Raw genomic sequence first — 24,485 nt, 5'->3', positions numbered from 1 at the left:
AAAAAGGCCCTAAGCAAAGTGATCACTATTTTTTTTTTAATTCTGATTTTTTGTATTGAGTTTTATTTTATATGTTTCTTTTTGCATATGGCTGGTTTCACTGACTGTAAGACGCTGCCAGTCAAGTCCAATGTGGCTTTGGCGGGTCTGAATTCACATTCGCTTTTTCGTGTGCTATAAAAGTATAATTATGTTTATTATTATGATTACTTGAACGTAGAACGTACATGTAGGCGGCAATGTAACGAGCATTGAAATGTCGTTTTCCGTTGTCATTCATATGCGTGAATGTATCAGTCCCCTTAACTTGTTAACAAGTTCTTTGTTCTTGCGGTTAATGAGCAGGGACAGACAAAAGTAACTTGTGTACGTAACGTGCTTCAGCTGGTAGGAAAAAAATAAAATAAAACAGACACCGAGTGAAAGTCTATTGTATCGATAATAATAAAAACAAATGTCAGGCTTTCTAAATTGAAGTACTGACGTACTTTTCAAGGGGCATGTCGTAGTATGTGGCATTGATTCTTAATTGTTTTTTTTTACATTTTTTTTAATGAGCACATTTTTTAAGAGGTTTAACTGGTGCAAGCATTACATCGGCATCTAATTGTGTGTCAAAGACGGGAAAACGTCTAATGAATCCTATGAAATAATACCAGCTAGTGTTGATCGGTGCTAAGGCCGCAAACGAAGCATTTTGAATGGTTTAAGCAATTTGTGTCCGGCAGCCCACTGGCAATACGCCATGTTCAGAGAGTAACGGTCATCAACTAATGACGCTTTAACACCAAAATAATAATAAAAAAGATGAATATCATTTTTAGGCCCGGGGGGGGGGGGGGGGGGGGAGGGGCAGAAAGAGGAAGAGGTTGAGAGAGAGAGAGTCAGAGAGTGAATTATGTCTATGCCCACCAAACGACTGCACAAAAAAAGTAGAAAGAAAATTCAGGGCCATGGAGAACAAATTGGGTTCTCCATGAGAAGGAACCGCTCTAGTGTCCGCTGACTTCCACTTGTTTCAAAAACTAAAATCCCTATTGAAAAAAAAAAGAACGCTTGACATGGAAGAAGTCATAAAGGCAATTCGTTAATGAACCTAGAAAGTCAAAATACGCAGGCGAACTGCTAAATATTAACTCAATGAAAAAAAAAAAAAGCTTAATACTGGGAAAAAAATAACGTAAAATCACACACGCCCCACCCCCCGTCTTATTCTATTATTCTAATTTTTTTCTCAATCTCGTTGTTTTTTTTTTTTGTTTTTTTTTTGTGGGGGGGTTGGGAGGGATAAATTTAGGTTTGATTCCAAAAAACGCCCATCACGACTGCTTCAAGTAGTGGACACAGTTGGGGAAGCGGTTTTCAAAGGGGGCAATATAAGGTGACATAAGTCATTTCGACTTGTATAAGCCTCTAAACAAGCATAATCAAGTAAAAAAAAAAAAAAAAAAAAAGAAAAACGCCCATCCGGTCAACGTTGTCGACAGTCCGTGATCATCCCAACCTTTGAAGCGACACGCAGTAACGCTATTCCATGCAAAGAAATGTATAAACAAGCCGATGAACCGAGTGCAAATACACTTTTCACAAAGCTGTCTAGAGGTGCTACATGTATTATACTCAAACTTCATAATTCTAAATTCAGGAAAAAAAAACGATCACTTTTGAAAGGTAATTTACTCCTATATTTGGTTCGATTTGATGTTGTCTTTTAAGCACCTTAAGATCACCCACTCCTTGTAACCGCGGTGTTCGGACCAATGACAACCTTGACGTATTTGCGTCTAGTTAACTATGGCGGGATATCAGCGAACATTGCTGACTGGGAAGTAGAGTCATCTTTGCTTTGTTGCCCGTCACCGTGATAGCGAGTTTCGCAGGGACGCACGATCTCAAAATAGTATGTTTACAACTTTTTTTTGATTGCACAGCGAAAGTTGGCCACTCCTTATTTTGAGCCAATTTGTTCTCGGTTTTAGGTGGGCGATCTCTGGGGCTATTACGCTACGCAGACAAGGAAAAAAACCGAAACAATCTGTCTGATTGACACTGTACTCACAGATGGCAGTACACACGTTCGGATGTTCACCTCAAAGCGTTTTTGTTTCATGTGTTGGTACCAGTGAAAAGTGGCGTCAAGCAGGCGGGTTATTTCCGTTTTCCTCCCAGGCTGTGTGTAGGAATAACAATATTTTTTTTTTCCGGCTTGAATTTTTTTTTTTTTCTAGAGATCCACATTAACAAATTTGAGTACGATAAACTTACCACCTAAGGATACCCTCGTAAGAAATTCCATTCCACTCCGATTACTGCACTTTAAGAAATGCCTGCACGTCTACTTACTCGCAAAACACTCTAAAGGCTGGTTCAGACAGTCGCGTTTGACTGCGTTTGACTGCGTTGCAGCGGCGACAAACCAAGACATCCCTGCTGCTTATATCGCGTGCCAAGGTGATTCCTTGAATTGGATTCCACGCTTTATACGAAGCACAGATGTGCCGGTGACTCGCTTTCGGTTCTCGACGCAACGCAGTCAAACGCACTCAAACGCAAGTGTCTGAACCGGCCTTAAGAGCGAATCATTGTGATCTAGGAAATCAACTCAGTGAATGATGGGGCGGAACATGCGTTTAGACCTCAAAATTAAGTATGCGCTGTGGCATTGCGCAATGGCAAGCGTCATGCTTACATTGCGTAATGCCACACCGCAGACTTAACTTTAAGGTATAAACGAATATCCCGCGTCATCCTTCGCTGAGCTGATTTCCTAGATCGCAATGATTGGCTCTTGAGTGTTTTGCGGGTAAGTAGACGCGCAGGTATTTCTTGGAGTGTGTGTATATTTTTTTATTTACGCCCGCATAATAGTGCTCGGAAGCTGGCTGCATAACGAGCTCCGGTTTGCTATGCGGAAAGCAAGTCGTCTGCTTCTTGCTCAGGAGTGGCGGTGACGTCAGAATGACGCTGAGCTCTTATTGGATGATTAAAAAAATAGTTAGTAGATCTCAATGCTAGATGTCTTAAGGTCTACCCACAATTTTTTTTTCCCCAAGAAGCAGACGACTTGCTCTTTGCATAGAATCAGCGTCTTAGCTAAGACTGTGAAAGAAAGCGTGCCAAGTCTGGGGAGTGGAAGGCGCTTGAGACACGATGTCACGCGCCAGTACTCCGCTCGTGAGCTCTCTTCTCTCACACAGTTGGGTTGTGGGCATGTTTATACAGCCTGAACTCAGTCTGCCTCGACGGGCGGCCTGTCTCTCGGCTGTAGGTGAGCAATGGAGCCAGTGCACTATAACACACAGCCTGAGCCTATAAGACGCTGATTCTACAAAGCCGGCCCTGGGGACCAGAGTATTTCTATCTGGAAAATCATTTCTATTGATTTTCTTCGAGCCAATCAATGTTCCGCAGCCTGCTTTGCCAACCCTCAGCACATTGGTCTTTCCCGTGCAAGCTCGACGCTCGAGCTACCGAGAGAAAAAGCTCGGCGGCTTCGATCTCGATCAATACCGGAAAAGCGGAACGCCCGGCCACTTTCTTTTCCCCGTGATCCGAATCGGGGAGGAATTTGAACTCGACGGGAAACGAAACGCAGGTGCCGCACATAGAACGTGGTATCGAGCCGCCAAAGCAAACAATCCCAGAAAACAAATAAAAGCATCTACCCACTTAAAAAAAAAAAAGTTGGGAAAGGCAACAGTTTATTTTCCGGTCGTTCTAAGCGTAATCGAAAAAGAAGGGTAAAAAAAAAAAATTGTATCTTAATTGTCCGGATAAGTTGGACGATATAAAATGTGTAGCGCGTTTTCAGCTGCGGTGGGTGTTTATTTTAAAGTTATCCTATCCTCGGGAATTGCTTTAAACTCCGCTACATTTAGCGATATTCAGCGCTAATCGGGTCATAGTCTGGTCCCCCATTACACTTTTAAAAAACATATATTTTTTTTTTTTAGTGAAACTTTAGCTTTACACAGTGTGTGGGAAAAAAAACACCACCAGTTTTCTTTTTTTGTAAAATTGCTTAAACCAAACAGATAATGATCAAGAAGGCGAAGCGCGACACGAACAATGGGCCTTACGGCATGCGAAGCCCCGTGCTTCGGACACAAAAACCAGGACGAGAGAAAAACTCACACCAAACTCGTCTTCGTCCTCATCCATTTCGATGCCAGCGTCGGATTCGTCGTCCATGTCTTTGGGACAAGATTCCTGGCACGGCTTCGACACGTTCCTTCGCCGCAGCCGGACTGATTTCTCTTTTTCCAGGTGTTTAGAGGAGGGATAATGCGATAATCCACTTTGTCTGAGGAGACGAGTCTTCCTGCTTCCAACCCGTAATCATTTCCTCTTGCGGAGCCGATCACAAGCGCACGCACACACACTCACACACGCACAAAGTGCAGGCAGCGAAAAATTGCGCCAAAAGCGACGTCGCCACAAAGAACGACCGATCGGACCTTCCTTACACAATTCGTCGACCCAAATCTCAGATCTAACGCAGCGTCGATAATCCACTTCCGTAGCAGTTTGTCGTCAAAGCCTCGGAATCGGAAAGGAAGATTAGAAGCGAGCAGGCTCCGACCAAGATCCGTAGACGTGATCAGCTTCAGGTCTCGTCAATAATCCACCGGCGAACACACGCGCACACACACCACGACCCAAGCCCGTCCACAACAAAGTGCCACTTAAATACAGCGGTCACAAGCTGGAAGACAACCGGCGCAGTGAAGACCTCCTGCCGAGACCAGGACACCGCGAAGACAGAAGCAGCAGCGGGAGGCGATTCGCTTTCTTCTTCAGTCGGTCGTTCTCCTGTCGAGGAGGAGCCATCTTTTCGCTGTATCTTCTCCGTAGACGACTCACTCCAAGTTCTCTCCTCTCTGCGACGATGTTCCCCTCTTTTTCCAGAAACCGGAAAACCGGTACACCACCCGCTCAGCGGCCGCGACGCCCGGGGTAAAAAAGGACTCGAAAGAAGAACACAAAGGCGTCGTAAAACTGGTAGGACCGCGCGTAGACCACGACGTGCCGCTTGTTTACGAAGGCGAAGCGTCGTCCGCTCCCCGTGCGAGAACCAAACTCATTCGAAAGAGTGGCCCGAAGCGCGGCCGCGGCGCCGTCGTCGGAGCAGACGCCAGAGCGGCAAAGCCGCCGCCGGAAAGCTAGCAGACGACATACGAACGGCTCTCTCTCTCTCTGCCGGTTCGAGGGTATGCGCGACGACGGTATCGTTGCGCGTGCGCGGTGGAGGAGAGCGTTTGATGTCGAGGGTAGGCAAGAGGGACGCGGGCTCCATTTCCCGATGCGGGGAGAGCTATGGGAGAGCCGGGTTTGATAGTCGGAATATAAAAACAACAGATAAATTTGGGAGCGTAGGCGGCGAAAGCAGAAGCGGCAAAGTGACTCATCGGGGTAGTCCCGGGGATGAGATCAGACGAGCATCGGAGGAGCGGGGAAGCAGGAGTGATCGCTTCCTGTTCGCGTTTCGATCCTTTTCTTTTTTTTGCTATCTGCCGGACATCATTGGCGCCGCCATGTTTAGGGAGGAGCGGCTGTTGGTGCTACGCCTAAGACACGCCCAGTATACCTTGTTTCAAACCATCATTAGGATGAATTATTTTTTTTTCGGTTTAGCAAGGGTTTTATTGTCCCTCCTTGGGACGCGTTTTACAGAAACAACATTCGCATGGTGCATCACACAGACACGGCAAACGTAGATCCCCCACGGAAAAATCCTTCCCACTCCAGGGATTATCATAACACGTAGCGAAAACCATATATAGTCACCGATAGTTTAAAAAACGCGGGGCGTGTCTAATTATATTGAAGCGCTTTACTCCTTGATTCGCTCTTCCGCGTTTTCATTCAATAATAGCACAGCATAAATGGCTGCGGACCAACAATATTACATACTGGGCTTGAGATGCGCATAGCAGATCCGTTCATACGACGACGTAGTAACACTATGCTTCAATGCTGCATCTAACAAAAAAAGACGGCGTAATCCCACAAACACCAAAACACACAAAAAGAAAAAGAAAACGACTAAGCAAATATGGCGACAATTCGGTTAAAGGGCAACCTTTCCCTCCTTAAAGAAAAAAAAAAAAAAAAAGAAGATTTAATTCAGTCATCAAGAAGTCTCCGTGTAAATAGAACGATATTGTTAGCGCGCGGGCTTGTCTCTGTGTTTCTCTTAGAATCGAAAAGCTGTCTTCACAAGCTATAGTGGGGTGGAAAGGGCTCCACTAGCCCTTTCCACCCCACGTTAACGTTAACGTTTGGTGCCCGACAAGACCTCTTCAAAGTGAAATGCACGAAAGAAAGAAAAAAAAGAAGAAAAGAACGTTAATATCGTGTTCACGCTAACAGAGTCGCCAGTGTACCTCCCTGTCAAGGTACGACAACAAACCGAGCAAGGCTAGCGACAGTGTTAACTGCAGAATAACTTCTATACCAAGTTGCAAAAGATGAACTATATAGAGAGCCGTCTTGACCACTCTGCTGCATTAACGAAAGCACCCTGAGAGGCAAGGTCTCTCCCCGACGAGCCCTCGCTCTCCTTGGACTCTGTCACGTGACGGGGAGGCCTACAATGCAACAACAGAAGCAATTCAGTTGTGACTCGAAGCCCGTCATGCCAACGCCTCCTTGATTTGGTTCGGTTTTCAAGCCAAAACACGTCGCCGAAGCATTCTCGGGATCAGCACGGAAACTGACGAAACAAGATTGCGAGAACACGCTCACATTGCATCGAAGTTATTCGACGACAAATATACGAGTGTTGACTGCTGAGAAGTGGTAAGAGAGTTACACAAATTGGAAAGCATCGCCGCCGATAACGCGCAACTCGTAATACGGCAATCTGCAAAGAAATTTGACAATGTAACTGTATTTTACAGTAGTTATTAGCGTTATTTCCTCGCATATTTATCGCGAAAGGTTGCCCGGAAACGTCTGCCGTTTGCAAGATGAAAACACATTTTTTTTCGTAAAGAAAAAGTTGCACGCCAGGTGCGCAACGACTTATGACAACGTTCTGTAGGCTTCTTTCCGTCGTCTCCAAGCTCGTCTCAGTCGTCTGCTACACCATGGTTCTATTCAGGCAATCTTGAGCGACCTTATCGAAGCCAAAGGGGGTGCTGTACGCGTTGCTAGATAATGCGACAAACGCCCGACTGCCGTGCCCCATTTTCGTTGACAGGCGTCAGTAAGAAATAAGGCGAAACGTGACGGCGAGTAATAAACCACCCTTATAATGAAAAGTTCTATTTTGGGTAAAGGCAGTTGACTTGGCACGAAAGGTAATATCGCTGCGTTTATAAATGTTTAGTCAAAATAAAAGCGCTATAGTGGCGACTACTGCGCGGATTACTATATTTAGTAGACGCCGAACCGAAGGGGGAAAGTACCGTAATTGTTCACCGGCAACAAACAGAAATAGACAAATTCAAGAGCGAACACACGCGCTCGGAGGTTGCGTTTCAGCTTTTTCTTGCTTAAGATACAAAACTAAGTTTAACTAGAATTAAAAAAAAAAAAAAAATAATAATAATAATGATAACAATAAACACGAAAGGTTGGAATACATTATGTTCGTCAGACATTTTCGGACCAGCCGCCTCTCACGGCATCTTAAAGACGTGCACACGATGAGGAAAAAAGAAAAGAAAAAAGGAACTACAAGGAAGCAATTGTCTGACGCCGATGTGTTCCAATGTTCCAGCAAAACACACACAAAAAAAAAAACAAATACCGGGCAGCCCGAACCACCCCCTAATTGGAGAGCAATAACTTCCAACAAGTACCCTTTGTTCGCTCTGGGCTCGGATGAACTACCGAATTCGCAGATGAACGCCGATGCGTGCATACGCTGTAGCGTGGAGGCGGTAAAGCACATTATAAAAAAAAAAATAATAAAAGAGGGAACCCTGACGTTCCCACGACGTTTCTCAACAAAGCTTGCACGCGCGCGGCACTTTAGACTAGTAGCTTAAAAATGACTTCCTCCAACCTCGCTTTCCTTTTTTTTTTTTTGTCTTTGATCATTTTAAATTGTTACGGCACTGACCAGCACAGTAGCGGCGACCAAAGTCAGGGGTTTTGTATGGCTCTCAAGTAGCGCCCCCATCGTTTCAGAATCTGAAGGCCTACCTCCACACGACTACAAATGATCCTTCTGCCGCCAATACCAGCCACCTGGCTTTCGGGGACCGCGTATGTACCCCTCTGAAAATAGTTCTGGGAAGCCTCCGGCATCCAGCTACCTTCTTCATTCGCTTTCCAAGTGAAATAAGTTGGCAATATACGGCCTGCAAGTTGGTCCGCTCTTTGGGCACCTCGTGCGTTGGTTCCCCTCCACACGCGCCCACGTGGTTTTGTTTCCCCCCGACCTCATTCAGTAACGGCGAGGGTTGGGCTGCAAAGTCATCGCGCGTTTCCCTGCCTGCTATTGGCGGTGAGAAGTTTCTGGTTTCCTCACTATGAGTAGTGCACGTGCTCGCCACGAGGTTATGTTTTAACTATCATAGTGCATGGAAGCTTGACATTGCACGTGCTTGCACCAGCAGAGGAAGTTGAAGTATCCTCACTCTGGATCGTGAAAAACATTCCTCCAGGCGGTGATACCCAAACTTCTCGCCACGAATATGTTTCCCTTCGATTGGCACGCTCTTCCTCGAGCTCCGATGGGCGAAACACGCATTTTGGAACTCTTGCTCGCCGTATAGTCCCTAACGGGGCCTGGCGAGTCCCGACCAAATTAGTAATGCTCTGTAGCCAACGAGACTGCCAAATTAACCTATAACAACGCAAAAAAAAAGAAAATAATAATAATAACACTATATAATGACGAAGCGCGAATGAGCATTAATAAGCCACGGCCTGCATTCTGTAAGGTATCAGTGACTGTATACACCAACCTATTGTTCACAAACGAGCCAGCATTTGGCCGCACCATCTGGGTACTGCGCGTGCTTTTGTTTCTGTTTTTTGTTTTTTTTTCTTCTGAGGCGCGTATTGATCTTGAGCGGCCCCGGCAGCTTCCGTGACGAAGCATCTGATATGACGGGTCACACACAGCGTATGGCTGTGACCCGTCATATCAGATGCTAGTTATATTACTAGATATTACTAGTTTCGCCGCTACAGACTACAGGCTTCGCTCCATAGGACAGGGGAATTTAGGTGCCGTTTTACGCGGCTTCAAAAGCTGATACCGCCGGTTCGCTCCATAGGACAGTTAATGCTGTCGCATTAATACAGATTTTTCTGCCGGTTTGCACACGGGTCTTTCGTACTCTTCCGTTGCTGGATTAGAATCATTGAATTTGGCTGACTTAGCTAGTCGGGCGATTGAATTTAAAATCGTGCAGGAAATAAGTGGATGTGTCAAGAATATTTAAAAAAAATAATATATATATATATATACGCTGGGACAATTCTTCACTAGGACAAGACTGAAGAAAGTGTTTTTGCGTCAAATGTTCAGTTCTCGAGGTTTCGACGTCTAGAAGAGCAAAGGCGGATTTTGGAATTTAAGCGATCGTTACGGATTTGGGAGCATCCCAAGGCTGAGATATCTTCCGCGCAACAAAGGAACCCTTTTACGTGACTTTATAAAGCACGTTAAAAGCGCGAGATGATCGCACATTTGTTTTGTCGGCTTTCATTTATTTTAGCACAAAATCTAGAACCTGGCACCTTTCACAATAATTTACCCGGGATGGATGATGATAACTTTTGTAACATTTAATTTTATGACGTAAATGATATATCAAATAAAAGCTGGAACAAATACCTATTCAACAAGCGCGATATTCTTATAGTTTGAGTTATCCTGGAAAAAAAACGCCTGTTAATACTAGAAAGAAGAAAATTAACGTCAGTATTTAAAAAAAAAAAAGTCATGTTTGAAATATTTTCGTTTTTTTTTTTTTTTTTTTTTTTATGAAGCGCCCACGGCATGGTTCAAAACACACGATAAAAGTCAGACGTAACTACTGTTTGGACATAAAGATTTGAAAAGACGAAATGTTTCAAGTTCTATTTTAAAACGCGAAGCATTGTCGTTGCCAATTGTATGCCTATTAATTAATTTTGGCACCTTGTCGGAGCATTCATTGGCTTCGATTTAACAAACAATTAAGGAAAGGAAAGCTCATGCGTAAAGGGGATATATTATGTTTAATTTACGAGTTTTTTTTCCTACATAAACCCAATTTTTTTTCAACTTAAAAAGATATCAGAAGCTACAATGAAATTGATTTCTTAAATTGTCTAAGAATTAAAAACTTCCGAGATATTTCGCTCCAAACGTTTTACGGGGAATGATATCAGTCCTTGAGGGAAAGAAAATATCTTCGGTGTGCCGAAAAACCTAGACAAAAGTTTGGTTGTTCTTTTTCACCCAACTTTTGCTTCTCCACGGATGCGATGTAAGGCTCGTATGAAGGTATAGGCTTGTTAGACCTTACTGCTATTTTGCATCCCTTTTCTTTTTTTCAGAAAAAGGAAGCCTGCATGGGGGAAGTGCAAACATTTACATAAAATATCTGGTAAAGCCAAATTCACGAGAACGTGTAATAAGACCAAAAAGCGCCGTTAAAGCGGTTTACAACATTATTCTCGATCCTTAGCTATTTGTTTAGCCTATCATTCAGAAACCCGCCCTTGTTTTGAGCTTTCGGCCATAAGTGGCATGACCGAAGGCTCTGCACAAAACCTACAACATTCCGTTCCTTTTTGGCGTCCAGGTAGTGGGTCATACGTGCTGTGACGGCATGCGGAGAGTGCGAGGTGCGTGTCGCGGCGTAAGGAGACCACTTAAAGGTCCACTCATAAAATTGAAGGATAATCCTTATTTCGAGTTTTCGTCCACAAGGTGGGCACCGAATGTTATTGACAATACTAAAAGCTATCTTCTCTTTTTTTTATTATTTTACGTTGCAGCACTGCGGAGGCCAGCGAGCTCCGCCTTCAGCGCGAGCCCGCTGGCTTCCGCAGTGCTTTGATCGCGCGTTCACACTTGTGTTAGCTAGTGCAGAAAGCTCGCTCTGAAGGCGGAGCTTCTAGTCTCAGCTTAAGGGGGACCGGAATATAGATGTGCCGCATCACTGTTCGGAAAAATAGTTGCAGACTTCAGGGGTGACTTTGTGAACGAAGGCATCAGCAGGTCCAGTTGTTTCGAGTTCTGTCGACCTTGAGTTTGTGCGAGGATGCTTGATTCTTAAAGGGCCTCCGACACGCCGAAAAAATTCAAAGTTCCCGCCAGTGCCCTGTGACGTAATAATGTATCGCAAGGTGTCGGGGCGGTCAGAAGGGCGGCATCGACCTACGTGACTAGAAGAGGGTTCGCCGGAAGTCACGTGAGTTTCACTCCTCGTGCTCTCCACGACCGCGCCTAAGACTTTATTTGTTTATCTTGTATTTTGGTATTTTCTACGAGCGACCATAGAAAACGAAGTTTCAGTCCCACTAGGTTTTTATCGCTGCGCCGTTGGTCAGTTTCCGTGCTGCAAAAGTGGAGGACGAGGAGTCAGTGGATCGACGTGATGGAGGTCAATGATGAAAGCGTTGTGACAACAAGCCAGTGTACGAGTGCATGCCATCAATCCGATGGTACACAGCCATACTGGGCACCAAAACAAACTATCGAATTAAAAAAAAATAAAACGCTCGCAAAAATTATGATTGCTAGCATCGCATTGCTGAGGGTTCAGACACCGAGGTCGTCAAAGCATCCGATACTCTGCAGACTGCAGGTGCCTGCCGTCGAGTGAATACGAACTGGTGAGTGTACCGAGTACAACTAAACGTCGAGCATAAAGTACGTGTTTTGTCTAGAACATGAGCAGAACTTGTTTACTAGGTTCACGGACTCCTCTTCTACCGTTACAGCAACATTAGGCGATGAAAATCAAATAAAAGAAACCTTGTCTGCTTAGATTGCTCGCGGAGACGCGGAGAATAACAATATAAAAAAAAAATATATTACACGCGGCCGCGGTAACCACGAGGAGTGATAAAACTCACGTGACGTCAGGCGATGCCTCCCTTCTGACCGCCCCGACACCATGCGGTACATCGTAAAGTCACAGGACACTGGCGGGCACTTTGATCTTTTTTTTTTTCTTTTTCTTTCGGCCTGTCAGAGGCCTTTTAACCTATTCTAACGTCGCTTTCCGGTCAGGAAAACGTTATTGAGATCTTCCGTTATTAGATATATGCCGTCACACGGTCACCCAAAGATGTATCGATTACCGGCTACTCAAAGCTAAATTGGTCACTGCAGCAGCTAGAATGTCTCCACTACAGGGTTGTGATCGGGAATCAAAACAACACCACTGAGTTGGACCGGCAGGTTCAGGAATAGCACAAACAGTGACCAAAGCGGACCATCTCATGGCGGAGTGAAGTTTTCAGCCTCAGCGTATGTGGCGAAGCGGCACTTGGAAAAGGGCGAAATTTCGCCCTAAACATCTCGGCCTGTCAGTATTTTTTTTTTTTTTTTTTGCGCCAGTGTTACAGTGTTTAGGACGACACTTCAAGTCGGTAACACCTATGAACTGTTAATTTGTCTTAATTAAGAAAAATGTTTTTATTCGCGATTTCGTTTTTTTTTTTTTCTCTTTTTTTATTAAATTGGCTGGGCGTGTTTGTGAAAGGTTTTATATATAATACATATCATGCTTAGTTCTTTGTTAATTTGCAGTCAACTAATACTACGAGTAAATGACACCAAATAATTAACAATCTAGCAGAAAACAAATTAGTAGGACCCAGCTCCGTATCTTTATAGAGAACTGCGAATATATCGTATTTTCGAGTGTACGTGTTTATAAGTTCGAACCATATATTGTATCGGATCTTTATTGATGCTTTTAAACCCATTCGCACGCCAATAAAAATATATATATATATATTTAGAAATGGCTTTTTTGAGAAAGGTTGACGTTGAAATTTGTACTTTTAAAAATTCCCTTTGTATTGAAAGGTGCTTTTCGCTAAGATAACGTTTCTTATGATTACGGACATTGTACTTCTTGAATGGGTGTTTGTTTAAGCTTTTATTTTACGTATAATTAAGCCATAAAAATGATCGCAAGAAATGTTATCCTCACTCAAAGCAGGTAACTTATCGTGAACGGGGCGAGGTCCTGGATTAGAAAATAAATAAATAAACAACAAAGTTTTATGCACATTTGGCACTTTGAATATAGCTTAAAAAACATGCAAAAAGTCCTTCTTTTTTTTCCTTTTTTGTACGCAAGGCATTGGAGTCGGGCGAAGCTCCCGACTACGCCACCTGTGACGATCGTCCAAATCCCAAGATCCGCCTTTGGTCCCTCAGAAGTCAAAATCTCAAGAACTAGAAACACGACGCCAAAGCGATTTTGAGTTTGGCCCTAGTGAAGAATTTGCCAAGCATATATATATATACAGGGTGTCACAAATGAAAATTTACACGGTCTTTTTTACCGCAAAAATAAACTAGGCGTCGCCGAGCGCTCATTCTCCGCCCAAAAGTAGAGCTAGAGGTCACAACCAGATGCCAAAGTTTCAGCCCGATCCGATAACTTAATCAAAAGTTATAAATGATTTTCTTAAATTTTCAATGCGAAAATGGCGGCCGACGGAGTTTTCAAACACATGGGGCTCTATGGCACCAGAAACCGAAAACGGGCAAAAATGGGCTCCATTTTCCCATTGAAATTTTCAGAAAATCACTTATAACTTTTGATTGAGTTACCGGATCGGGCTGAAACTTTGGCATCTGGTTGTGACCTCTAGCTCTACCTTTGGGCGGAGAATGAGCATTCGGCGATGCCTAGTTTATTTTTGCGGTGAAAAAGACCGTGTAAATTTTCTTTTGTGACACCCTGTATGTATGTATATATATATATATATATATATAGGGTGTTTTTTTTTAAGCTTAACCGAATTTTTTTTTTCAAAAACCATAAAAGCTAGATTAATGCGGTCTGCGCAGGTGAGTTATGCGGCCAGGGAGACATAATAGAGGAGGCTAATCGTAACGATCAGTCGGCTAATTAGTTAAAATTTGCTAAGTAACTTTTTAATTAATTAAAATAGACATATAGTTTCAATTAGAAACTTGTTGGGCGTCATTGGAAACCCCTAATCCGTCATTTTCAGAAAGACTTTGAGCGCGTGAGAAGCGTAGCAGTGCACTAAACTTAGCACTCGTGGAGTACTTACAAAGCTAGCGGTTGCGATAAGGCGCCCGCGCAATTTTTCCGTCTCTTATCTAGCCCCAGCCTTGTACCTGTTCCACGAGCAATAACTTTAGTGCACCACTACGCTTTTCACGCGCTCAAAGTCTTTCTGAAAATTACTGATTTAGTGGTTTTCGATGACGCTGAGCAAGTTTCTAATTGGAACTATATGTCTATTTTCATTAATTAAAAAGTTAATTAACGAATTTTAACTAATTAGCCGACTGATCGTTACGATTAGCCACCTATACTATGTCCCCCGGGCCGTATAACTCACCTGCGTAGACCGCATTAACCTCGGTTTCATGGTTTCTTTTTAAAAATTCTGTTAAGCTTAAAAAAACACCCTGTATATATATATATATATATATATATATATATATATATATGGGTGGTTTCATCTCAAATCGTGCAGGCAAAAAGGGTCGAATTTTTAATTTCGATGAAAAAAATATATGTTATGGCGCCGTTTCTAAAACCGCAGTCGACACAAACCGCAAGTTCGTCGGATTTTTTGTTCTCGACTTATGAAGTTTTAAAGAGGCCGCGGCGAAAAGCAGTGTTTTTCACACCCGTCGTGGGTCGGATGTTTCGCTTAATCTACCGCCATGGATTTTCAGTCCACATTATATTATCTTTTTTGAAGCACTCTGTGGACACATTTAAAAGGCTCCAATACCATAAAATAATTTTAGGCCTTTTGCTTTTTTTCTGTAAAAATGTCAAAAACGCCTCCTCGGTCAATTCTTGACGAACTTTGACAATTAATTACTGGCGATCTACTTGGGTTACACTGATATTTTTTATGTCCACGGAGAGCCCAAAACACGCTCTTTATATTTATTATAAAATGTTTTGGCTGTATAAAATATTCTTTGCGGTACGTTTACGTAAATATTATGCAAAAGCCAAAAAGTACCATTTTTGAAATTGATTTTCTCAAAAAACCCATTTTTTATTTTTTTCATTTTTTGTTCAAATGTAGATATGATAGTTGTCTACACGAAAATTAAGCCTAGAAAGTGTATATTTTGTTTGCATGTTTTATATTTAGGCCTCAATATCGGAAAAAGACGTCTTTGTTTTGCAAGACCTAAGTCAGACATAGCGACCCATGCGTCTCTATGAATTGTGAAAAAGTTTTCTTGAATTTTCTTCTGCATTTTGTAATCAATTATAAACGGATTTTGTGGTATTGAATATTTATGTATGTTTTGATAAGAGCGGGAACCATGAGATACATATCTAACCAAATCAGCAGGCCTATAGTAGACTTTCAATAACCAAAAGGCACAGACGTTGTATTGTTTCGATTTATAAACCTTTCAAAGTAAACTAGCACGACTAGCTATTAGCTGTCATATTACTAAGACAAAGAAAGTCACCACATCGTCGATATATTATATACAATTCTTTACGAAACCAAACACTGGGGCTTGTTCACCGCACATCGCACAGGTCACCGGGGAATGTCCTTTCACTTCCGTAATACACAAAAGTGGTGACACAGAAACGGTCCGAAACACACAGAGAGTGTGTCATAGAGAGGGGTAGGAAATAAAAATAAATAAATAGGAATTAAGTTGCCCAACTCCGATCTTAACGAAAATTACGTTAAAAAAAAAAATAAAGTATTTAGGTTCGAGCGGTGGCAAGGCGATAGGTCCACGCCTGGTGGAGAGTCAGACAAAGAAGTGGACGGCACGTAAAGGTAAAACAAAAAAAAAAAATCAATAATTTAATAAAGACGGGAAAACTCAGCCGCACATGGCAAGAACAAAAACCAACTCCCCCGGGCATTCCCTAAACGGGACGCAACAAAATGCGTGCGAACACGCTCTCTACATCACCGCCAGGCCGCTACGCCATGGCGAAATAAACCCAACATCTGAACAGTGCTAACAAACAGTTAGTAAGAAAACATTGAAAAAAAAAAAAAAACGTTCAGAAAAAACCGCACCCGAGAAACAAAGTTCAGCGGGGCGAAGAAACACACACGAGTCGGCCCCACGACATTGAAGTCTCGCAGGATGACGGCGTCCAGATGATGCTCGAATCTGTTCCTCCCTCTATTACGCACATCCACGACGGCTGTGCGGAACAGTGGCTGTACGAAAGAAAGTGAAGAATAGATTCGAGCAGGCGATGCGCGAGAAGGTAACCGAGACTATGCTTCAAGCTTCATATCGGGAGAGGAGCTTTCGAGGTAGTTTCTGCAGTTACTCAAACTTTCTCTTTCCCCTTCCCTTTTTCAAAAGAACACGTCAGCCGGCGCTAACGTTTCATCTCGGGAGAAGCCCACTCTTCACAAACGGTTATAGTTGACAAGGAGGCTGACTTCGACCCAACTAGTCTTCGGGCAGAATACAAACACAAGTATATTTACCAACACGCTCGTTTTAATGTCAGTCTCCGGGCTTTGCTGTTTCCAAAAGAGATAACCCTTTATAAGGACAGAACGAGCGGGTTGGTGGGGATAATTAAACTTAAACACTCCCTTCTCGTTTTCTTCCTCAAGTTTAATAGATAACCCTTCGGTGCTATCGGATCTCCCTGGAGAGAGAGAGAGAGAGAGAGCAAGGCCGTTTCAAGGTAAGGATAGGGCGCTCGAAGCTAGGGCAAACAGGCGGTATCGTTTCACGCATGCAGGGATGGCTGGTTTCAAAATTCCCATATCCCTAACGAAACCGGCCCATCTTCGTGTGTGCGTCTGCGGGATTTCTGTCCCGCGCCGCCGGTTTTAGCACGCACGCGGCGTTGTTTTGGCTGGCAGAACAGTTGTTGACCGTCGACATTGTAAGGCCGTGGTGTGCTCATCCTTTCAGGCAACGATTCCTTTGCTTTCCCTTGTGCAATACTCTGACAGACTCCTCCTGGGTGGCTGTCACTGTTCGCCGCGTCAACGACACAATCGTACCATTTCACTCCTCGTGACACAGGGTGCGCTGCTCGCTTTACTGTCACGGGCCGTCCCATCTAACACAACGAGCGCGAAAGGTCGTGGTCATCTGCTGGCTCCGAAAGGGCGGGACGTTCATGCAGGCCAATGAGGGCCCCGAATCAATAAGACGTCTGCCGACTCCTACACGTTAAAAAGTTACGACACCTGCTGGTCTGTTAAGAAGTGTTGCTTTCTCTTTTTGGAACTCCTCCGATGTAGCTTGCCGCCTATAATAAAATTTAAATAATCAATAAATGTATCAGGGTGGAAATACTGTATTTCATTTTTATGTGGGAACGTTGAAAAAAAGAAAAAAAAACTATTTCCAAGCTTGTGAAGACGCGCAATTCGCAAGTCCATTTCGAGCCGTAAAAACACGTTTTTGTACGATATTAATGCTTAAATGTAGAACATACAAACAAAATATACACTTTCTAGGCTTGATTTTCGTGTAGACAACTAGCATATCTACATTTGAACAAAAAATAAAAAAAATAAAAAATGGGTTTTTTGAGAAAATCAATTTCAAAAATGGTACTTTTTGGATTTTGCATAATATTAACGTAAACGTACCGCAAAGGATATTTTATACAGCCAAGGCATTTTATAATAAATATAAAGAGCGTGGTTTGGGCTCTCCGTGGACATAAAAAATATCGATGTAACCCAAGTAGGTCGCCAGTAATTAATTGTCAAAATTCGTCAACAATTGACCGAGGAGGCGTTTTTGACATTTTTACAGAAAAAAAGCAAAAGGCCTAAAATTATTTTATGGTATTGGAGCCTTTTAAATGTGTCCACAGAGTGCTTCAAAAAAGATAATATAATGTGGACTGAAAATCCATGGCGGGAGATCAAGCGAAACATCCGACCCACGACGGGTGTGAAAAACACTGCTTTTCGCCGCGGCCTCTTTAAAACTTCATAAGTCGAGAACAAAAAATCCGACGAACTTGCGGTTTGTGTCGACTGCGGTTTTAGAAACGGCGCCATAACATATATTTTTTTCATCGAAATTAAAAATTCGACCCTTTTTGCCTGCACGGTTTGAGATGAAACCACCCATATATATATATATGTGTGTGTGTGTGTTGTGTTGTGTGCGTGTGTGTTGTGTTGTGTGTGTGTGTGTGTGTGTGTGTGTGTGTGTGTGTGTGTGTGTGTGTGCGTGTGTGTGTGTGTGTGTGCGTGTGTGTGTGTGTGTGTGTGTTGGGGGGGGGTGTTTTGAAGCGTTTTTGACACATCTTTTTCTTTTGTTTTTCTTCCTGCGCGATCTGAAATGAAATAGCCCCCTTGTTTCCTTTATCCACCAACTTCGGCAAGCCATTCTCCTGTCGGAGATTTGGTTCAAGGATGTTGTGGTAGGAAACCTGTACAAAGGGCGGAAAGACTATGGAAAAAGAGTGAGGGTTACGAGTAATTGTGGTACTTCCAAAAGCCAGCGGCCTTTTTACTCTCGCGATTACTTCCTAATAAATGTAATTAAGCGACTACAAAATTATTTTAAAAAGGAGTCGATTACAAGTACTATAATGCGAGTACCTATACCAGACTGAATGCGGCGACTGGTTCTCCCTAGGGTGCCTTCATGTGCGCTTTGCTTGGGGTGATGACATCTGGCCATTTTATTTCGAATGCTTATTTTTATTTTTTGTTCTGAAGCGCGTGAAAGAGCGTGTCCCTGCACGTGCTCGTGGCGCTGACTGTGCTACGGCGACATTTTGTTTCCTACGATTTCTTTGTATTTCGCCTGTGAGCGCGTGCTGTCGGCATCGGGTACTACAAACGATGGCATCACCCTAAACAGAAAAACATTGAGGCACCCTAGTTCTCCCGAGTGCATTGCGGGAGAGCAGAGACGCTCCCGATTTCTTCGAGCGTTCGGCGTTCTTATAATCGGCGAATGCCGCAGTCGGACTGGCTGCGGATTGCTAAGAGGCTCGGGACACGTAATGCCCCGCGTTCCCTTAGGCTTGCCAATGGCTACGGACAATCCAACTAGTATTCGCCTTCTGCGTGCGGCCATCTTTCTCCCCTGAGCTGTGCCACGCGTTCGGGGCGTGCTCGTGCGGAACCACTGTTCTGCCAAACATCAGGCGCTGCCCGTGCGTCCACAGATTAGGAGCTCTACATTTCTCGTCCAAGTGACAAAAGAAAAAAAAGGGAAAAAAACGCTAAAAAGGTGTAAAAAGAAGCCTTATCCCGCACAAAGTTGTATTTCGGAATTCGGAATAACGACTACGCACGTCGAGGTGACGAGGGCTTATATTGTCACTCCTCACCCGAAGTCCTTAGACAAGAGCTTCCTACAAGTAGCGACATTCTTTGCAACACAGACTGCCTGACGGTGCAGGGTTTAGGAAGCGTGGAAGCTAATGGCGGCGCACAGGCGAGGTTTGAACTGAATGCCGCCATTTTGTTCCAGCGGAATGTGCTTCGTCACTTGTGTTGGTTGTCGTTACGTGTGCAAAGAGTATCCAAGGACTTTCGCTCAACCGCATCGGGTCGTTACGTTTAACAGGCAGCTCTGGCGCCCTGTCCAAATGTCCGGCCTAAACTGCCGCGGTCCAGAGGAGCCAACGTGGAACGGAGGGACAGGAACGAAATCCGCACCCTCAGAGTCGGGACTAGCGGCAACTGGCGGTCATACGATCATCCGGAGATGCATATTATAGCATAAACTAAAACTTCCACGCAGCCCATTAGGAGGTACTACGTCTGACGCGTCCCTAATTAAACGCTTTTGGTGTTCAGTGAGCGTACTTTTCGAGCATCTGAAACAGGACCTACTTGAATCTTCATTCCGACTAACCACAGAGTACCGGAGTTGGTACGGGCATTAATTCGTGCGGTTTACACCCAGGCAGAATACATAGCCGGCCTAAATGGACACACCCTGCATCTGGCACAGCTCCGCGAGACCAAGGACGGATGTACCGCGGCAACCAAACACAAAGAGAAAACAGCGCGCTCGTCAACTGCACGGAAGGCGGACCACGCGTCAACGCGGGAAGCTCCGAAATAAATAAAAAAAAAAAAAGAAAAACGAGGACATGAAGACGAAACTCCGCACGATTCCTCCTGCAAAGAGACAAGAGGAAATGATATAACGCGTAAAAGGAATATAAATGCGACAGGGGCGGGGAACCGCGACGAAAAGAAATCACTAATCCCGAATAAGAAACGCCATAGCGAACCGCTTCGACTCCTCCAGAGATGGCACATCCGCGCGTCCATGACCGTAAAAATCGGCATTCGGGCCGGCTGGCTCGCCAGTCGTACACCCACAGCCCGGGGGAGGGGTATGTGACCCGCGTCGCCAACCAAGTTGATAAGCATAAGGCGTAGGGAAGAGGAGGAGGCCTGCACGAGAGCGACGGACGTCCATCATCGGTCCTACTCGGCCGGGACCCTCCCGTGCCCTCTCCAGGCAGCAACCGACGCCCCCGAAAGGGGCCCACCCTTTAGCGCGAGGGCCCGAGACCGACCCCACGAGCCCCCCGATGATCTTCGTATAACCCGTGCCAATCTGTCCGCGTGCACCCTCGTGTGGGTCTTTTCGGGACCGACGTTCCATCTGTTGCCCCCAGTGCGCCACACATCCGCCCGACGGCTTTGCGCCGCGGCAAGGAACCCGCTCGTGACGAAAGCTTCGATACGTACGATGGGTCGTCTTTCACACCGCCCGTTCGACGCGTGCCCATTTCTCTTCCGCCAGGAACAAATAATTTGATCGGAAGAAGCGCACAGTTATGGGCGTGCAACGTACTATCGCGGACAATATGAGCTGAAACAGTGCTCCGGCCGCCACACGGTACTACCTGCGCCGCCTGTCGCCTTGCTCCGCACATATGGCGCACCCTGAGTACGAGATAAATTCTCACTTGCGCTCGTTGCGCCACTGCGCTCTTCCGGCCGTCTGCAAGCGAGACGGCGGGTGCGACAGCTGGAATGTGTGAGGTAGGGCGGCGGGGGGAACAAAATATTACACTTGTCGTTTCTCGTTTGGAATTGATTTACTTTACTCTATCGCGCAGAATCTCGTAGAAAAAGCACTGACTGGTAAAGAAAAAATATTGAAGTATCTTAAATTTCAGCTGCGATTATTGTTTTTGAAAGTCACATCAAAAGAAGTTGCAGGTTGTTTTTGTTTGATTATAGGTGCATGCACAAAGTAGGACATCGCAAAAATATTGGCCAAAATTTCTATGCCGGATTTAATCCGGCTCCAAGGTCTTCTTTTTCATTGATCACAGATGTTTAAAAAAAGAAAAAAACGGTAACCGTTTACATGTTACTGAGAAGGTTTTGTAAGCTTGATTGGTATGAAAAGGGTCACAAGTATTATTTCTTTATTACTGGGCCCACGTGTTTGTTTCAAACAAAACAAGTTGCTGACAAGACAGCAGTTTTTTTTTTTGTTTTGTTTACAAATTACTTCTAGTCAGGGATGGGCAGTATTTCAAATACAAGTATTTGAAATACTATTTCAGATACTTTGCGTATTTTGCATTTGTATTTAACTACAAATTGGGTAATGTATTTTACGTGTGTATTTAAATACTAAAACGTGGGTATTTCAAATACAATTGTAATTAAATACAATTTTGTGGGCGAAAATACATCCCTCAAATTTATTGTCACTGTCCAGAGCAGGACAAAAACTGAGTTCTGCACCGCATGCAGTGTCGCTCAATCAAGCACAAGCGTTTAGTGACTTTGTGATTACGGTGCTCGTCCAGGGCAAGAATAGTGACGAAATCGACGTTCACAGGAAGACTGGCTAAATAAGTGCTTGTGAAACTTGTGATGCTTTCCAGCCCGATTTCCATTCATATTTTTGCCTGGAACATTCTAAATGCGCGGGTCGTCCAGATTTTCGTAACTGCATGGTGCGAGTTGCAACAATAAAAAAATTCTGTAGCTAGTGCTGCGCGTCTTGGTCGTCTCGGTTCTTTGTTGGTCTATACCAAAATGTAATCGACAAAAATCGGCTTGAAGCTCTATTTTTTTCACCTATTACGTCCAAGCTGATTACATTTTTTTTATTATATTTCTTTTACGTTACTAGAGCCTCGCACACTAACTCCCGAGTGTGCGATGCAAAATTAAAATGAGATGCCCAGAAACCCGTCGCAGGTGCCCTGAAGTCGCTGACGCAAAGTTTGAGGAATGTATTTGGAAAAGTATTTGGAGGAGACCAAATACATTTGGTTGTATTTGTATATTGTACTTAAATGCTTTTTTGTAAATGTAATTAGATTTGTAATTAAATACATTGTTGACGAAGTATTTTGTATTTGTATTACGATACATATTTGCACGTATTTTGCCCATCCCTGCTCCTAGCATTAATAAAGTGGGACAAACAGTCATGTATTATTTGCCAGGAGAGGGAGGCTGAAACTTAATCGAAAGAATTTTTGCAGAGGACAATGTCAGACACAAAAAAATTAATAGTCGGGGTGGAATTTCAACTGCACTATACAAGAAGATCGGGATCAAGGAGGCACCACACAAAAGTATGGGTGGTTAACGGCGTCAAACAGTGTGTCGCAACCGTAGCATCAAGCTTCGTTCCAATCGGCAGAAGTCCGCTTCAGAGGGTCCTGAGGCGCAGTAAAACTTACAAAATAATTTAATACCACGTCATTCTCCCCTAACCCGCAACCACGGCTTCCATCCTGTCTGGTCTGGCTCAGCCCGAAGCCACTCCCATTCACCTCATTGCTTTCCGAAATTTGTGGGCAGTGGCGTGGCGGAGAGGGACGCCGTGACATGGCTACCTTGATGCGCCTCCAAATGCTTTCAATGATATTAAGATCGGCTCCTTTTGGGGGCCAAGGCAGCTTCGTCAGGCAGCGCTCGAAGAGATACGAGCGTGACAACGCATTTTCCACTGTGGCACTTTCTTGAAATGCACTGAAATGCATGTCAGCTGAAAATGTGAACATTAGGCTACACGGCACACGCATCGTAATGGTGGTTCCGTCGGCCAATATTTTTGCTAGCAGACGGCCGGAAGAGCGCAGTGGCGCAGTGAGCGCAAATGATAATTTATCTCGGCCTCAGGGTGCGCCGTGTTTAGGGAGCGATGCGACAGGCGGCGCAGGTAGTACCGTGCACAGGCCGGAGCGCTGTTTCAGCTCATATTGTCCGCGATAGTACAGTGGTGGTTAACTGCCAAATATAACGCGGGAGTGGTGGCCGAAACTGACATCAGAGCTGTCTAGCGATGAAATCAACGATGCGGCAGAGAATATATATAGGCGGCTCTTTTTGCGATTGTCGCCAATCTCCGATACAATTATCGCATGACCTCGTTTCTTTACCAGCCACGCTTTAAATTTTTACTTGTTTGTTTTGGTGTTTTTGCCATTCCACTCTGTTTAGTCACAGCATTTACCATGCGGGGCTACCATATCTCGGCGATCTTGCAGTTTCTCTGATAAAGGCCACCTTCTTAAAAAAAAAAAATAAAATCAAAGAGCGACATTTTTTTTTTTTTTTTTTTAATTGCGGAGTTACGCATTGGTGATTGTTTCGGAGCTGGGAGTGTAAAGGCCCGTTCACACTCTAACGACCGAGTAAGACCGAGAGAGACTAGACCAGTTTTAAAGCCTCTTGCGACTTCTTAGGACGAGTTCCGCTGCAGCGCATCCGGTCCTAATAGATCGCAAGAGGCTTAAAAACCGGTCGTACTCGGTCGCATATATGTCAACGGTGTTTTTATTTTCACAAAATGCGCCGCAAGACAAGGACAGAGTAAGTGGCACAACACGAAGCGCTTCGTGTTGTGTCACTTACTCTGTCCTTGTCTTGCGGCGCATTTTGTGAAAATAAGTCATGTACCAACTGGCCCATCTGTCGTTATCGTCAACGGTGCTTAACTCCAGAAAACAGCGGCACAAGCTGCCACAGTGAGCCGGTGGATGACGCATACAGTCTCTCCGGCCACCGCTCCCGCGTTTTATTTAATGGTTGAGTACACTGTAGTACATTCCAGCCAATCGGCATCCTTGTCCTTGGCAGACGACTAATTGGAGTTCTATTCCACTCCAGATTAAGTACGACCAGATTAAGTCGATCGAGCGGCTCCAAAAATGCACCGTCACGGCGCTCGCCATCTGCGTCTTTCTTATCGCTGGATAAACCAATGACGCAGAGAAAGAAACGAGCGCAGGATGGCGGCACATTCAGCGTGCGTGATTCGTTTAGTCGGTCCATACACTTCTGGCGTTGCTGGATTGCCCCTACCGGACCTTTCGCTGTGGTCTGACTTGCAACATGAAAGGAAATAGAAGAGT

Source organism: Ixodes scapularis, unplaced genomic scaffold, assembly GCF_016920785.2.
Source record: "Ixodes scapularis isolate PalLabHiFi unplaced genomic scaffold, ASM1692078v2 PGA_scaffold43__4_contigs__length_2004386, whole genome shotgun sequence".
NCBI lineage: Eukaryota > Metazoa > Arthropoda > Arachnida > Ixodida > Ixodidae > Ixodes > Ixodes scapularis.
The sequence above is the reverse complement of the archived record's forward strand: the minus strand, read 5'-3'. Positions refer to the sequence as shown.